A 3103-nucleotide genomic window follows, 5' to 3' on the forward strand; every position below is an offset into this window, starting at 1 on the left:
AAGCCATGATGGCAATTATTTTACATTATTATGGTATCGGTATCGGCCGATACTGCACAGCCAGGTATCGGGTATCGGTATCGGGGCCAAAAAATGGCATCGGCGCAACACTAATTGCTATATCCTATAAAGTCCACCTTTAGTGATAAATAATAAGTTGTATGAAAGTAATAAAGCTTAAATCTTTAACGACTAAAAAATGTGAACGATTGTAACATTTTTCATCAGTGAGCAGCAGCCCCTCCCAGATGGATGGAGAATTTTTCCATCGATGCAGGAAGAAGCTGCTTCAACCGTTTCTATATTAGTACTGTTTTAAAAATCAGGAACTTCACTAAACCAGTCAAGGTAAAAATGAAGGCTTTAAAGATTACCTTGAGGTATTGCTGTTCTGTTCAATCAGAAGGCTGAGTGGACGCCGCTGTTTAGCATCTAAAGCAGGTTATCAAATCAAAGGTTTCCAGTTTATTTAGCAGAATGTCAGGATTCTAGTTTAAGGTCAGATCTACTTCTGTAACTGTGCCGCGCTTTATTCTCCTCTTCTCAAAATATATTTATTTTGATGGAAACTCTTCTTCAAACAAGTTTTAAGAAAAATGTTTTAGAGTTTGGATGTGGTCCCATAAAAATGCATTGGAACCTTTATTGTTTTGACAAACGAATAACAATCAGATATTAGACAAGAAGACAAAGACGGCTTAATTGGTCACACAATTAACGACTTAGTGTGTGAAAACAATTATCCACGTTTGATTTATAGAGCATTTGTTGTTCTAGGTGTGTGTGCAGCTGTAACTAAAAAGCAACTTTTGGGATATTGGTGGAAATGCAAAATCTAAAGATGCAAATCAGGAGAGCTATGCAAATACAGATGTCTGCAAACAACAACAGAGTGAAGCCATGTTTTAGCAGAGTGGATCGGTCTTAGCGTCTGTCTGTCACCATAAACACTCTGATGCTGCAGGAGACAGAACTTAAGGCCAGTCGATCGTTTGATCCGCGCAGGTAAAACAGAAAAAAGAAAAAGAAGGGAAATTGCTGAGGTTAATTCAGGCAGCAGGAGAGCAGCAGTCTGAGCAAGTAGAGGAGCTAAGCCTCAACAAATATTAATGCTGTCTAATAATGGACCAAAGCATTTCAATAGGATTATATGGGACAGTTTATAATAATAATAATATCCATAATTTCATTAATCCATTCAGTTCAGTTTCAAGAATCAACTTGTTTTTGGTCTCAATGAATTATTCTGAGATTTTCTTTGGTTTATAGAAACTAAACAGCATCGTTGGTCAAAAGACAAACGTCCCAAACTAACACAGCAAACATACATGGCATCACAAATTAATAGTTCTGACACCTTTAATAGGACGGCCATCTTGAACATCTATCAATCATCCAATGAGAATAATCCAACTTCCTCCTCCCTCTCCTGTCAAATCTATGCCTTTTTTATATATATATAGTTTAATTTGAGATTAATGTTTCATTCTATTTTATTAACCTAAAATCTGTGGTCCAGCGAACATTCATTTCTGTATTTTTAAACAAGCTTTGAAAATTTATAGCTGTTTTTATTTCTTTTTATATTTGTTTTTTTTAAATTGTACAATTCTTACTGTTTTTAGGTAGACAAATTTAAGATCTGTCCAGGGGCAACAGATGAAAAAGTCTTTTGGCTAACTCTGGTGCATTTGCAGGAATGCTCATTTATGTACACTGTCCATGTGAAATAAATAAATCTAAAGTTTTCTAATAAACTTAGAAGAGGATGTTTGCTTTAGTCCTGCTGGGGAGGAAAAGTCTAAGGCTACGTTCCCCCTGCAGGCCTTGATGCTCAATTGCAATTTTTTTTTTAAATCTGAGTTTTTTGTGTCGCTGTTAACATTTCCAAATATATGCGACTTGTATGTGATCTCCTGTGTGAACTGCATTCATAGAGCTTAAGTCTCCCGCATGCGCAGTAGAGGACGCGATGACGTCACAGGCCAGCGTGCTTCGTGTTTACAGAAGTAAATGTGGATGTAGTGCTTGAGCGCATCTAGGGATCTCTCCAAACCTTAAAACCTCAATCTTTTCAAGATGGTTAAAAACAAAACTGCTCTCTGCATCATCTTCCGCCATGGTGTTTGTTTTTCTTGCCGCTTCTGTGTAGTAAGATGCAGAATAGTGACCTATGTCGGTTACTAATGCCGTTCAGGTCGGATGAATGCGACCTGGACGTTCAGACGCAGGTCGCATTTGAAAAGATCAGATTGGTATCGGATTCAGGACCACAGAGCCAAGTGGTCTGGGTCACATTGGAAATAATCGGATCTGTGTTGTTCAGACTGACATGAAAAGATCAGATCCAGGTCGCATGTGGGCCAAAAAATCAGATTTGGTCTCACTTCAGGCTGCAGTGAACGTAGCCTAACTGAGCAGGACCGAAGAAAAAGGTGCTGCAGTAACCATCCTCGGTCAGATGGAAGCGCTAACCTTTCTAGATGTTGGAGCTTGGCCTGTTTCTCTGACTGTGACTAAAGGGCAGATTATACTTCTGCATCCGCACACATCAAATGTCGCATGCGTCTGGTTGCGAACCAGTTTTGCTGGTATGCTTCTGCAACGTCAGTCTGGAATTTCTAGGGACGCTCAGCAGGTTCCCGTCAAAGCGCAAAGGGGAGCCAATTTAAGAACTCGCGAGAACTGCGGCAGATGGTCACCAGCAATTCTTTGGCTGCGCCGGAGGGAGTCAGTCTCTTCCACATTTGTAAACACTCCTTTGAATCCCGCTCCCTCCAGGAGTTGGCAGAGAACTTGGCATCTTTGTATAACTTGTCTGAGGCATCGTAGAAGTGGTTGTACTTCCAAACCTCCTCGATCAACCTTTCATTGTGGTTATCCATTGTTGTTATTACTCCTCGGTTTTTAAAAATGGCGCGCCCCGGTACTGAATCAGGAAGGACGACCACACAGACAGCCGGAAAGGCAAACCAAGGACCAATCACAGCTGCTTTTTGTCTGCACACTTCTGGTGCTGGTTTGTGACCGTCCAACACGCAGTCAGGATTTTTTTTAGACAAATTTGATGGTTGCAGAGGCTATGCATCAGAAGCATAAATTG

General features: G+C 40.3%; 1 protein-coding gene across 1 annotated transcript in view; it reads right to left on the minus strand.

The window, feature by feature from the left end:
- ap4b1 (adaptor related protein complex 4 beta 1 subunit) overlaps positions 1-3103 on the minus strand; it is a 34643-nt gene that overhangs the window by 12399 nt on the left and 19141 nt on the right. The gene's annotated exons all lie outside the window — the stretch shown is intronic.

Source organism: Cyprinodon variegatus, unplaced genomic scaffold, assembly GCF_000732505.1.
Source record: "Cyprinodon variegatus isolate N-32 unplaced genomic scaffold, C_variegatus-1.0 Scaffold447, whole genome shotgun sequence".
Taxonomy (NCBI): domain Eukaryota; kingdom Metazoa; phylum Chordata; class Actinopteri; order Cyprinodontiformes; family Cyprinodontidae; genus Cyprinodon; species Cyprinodon variegatus.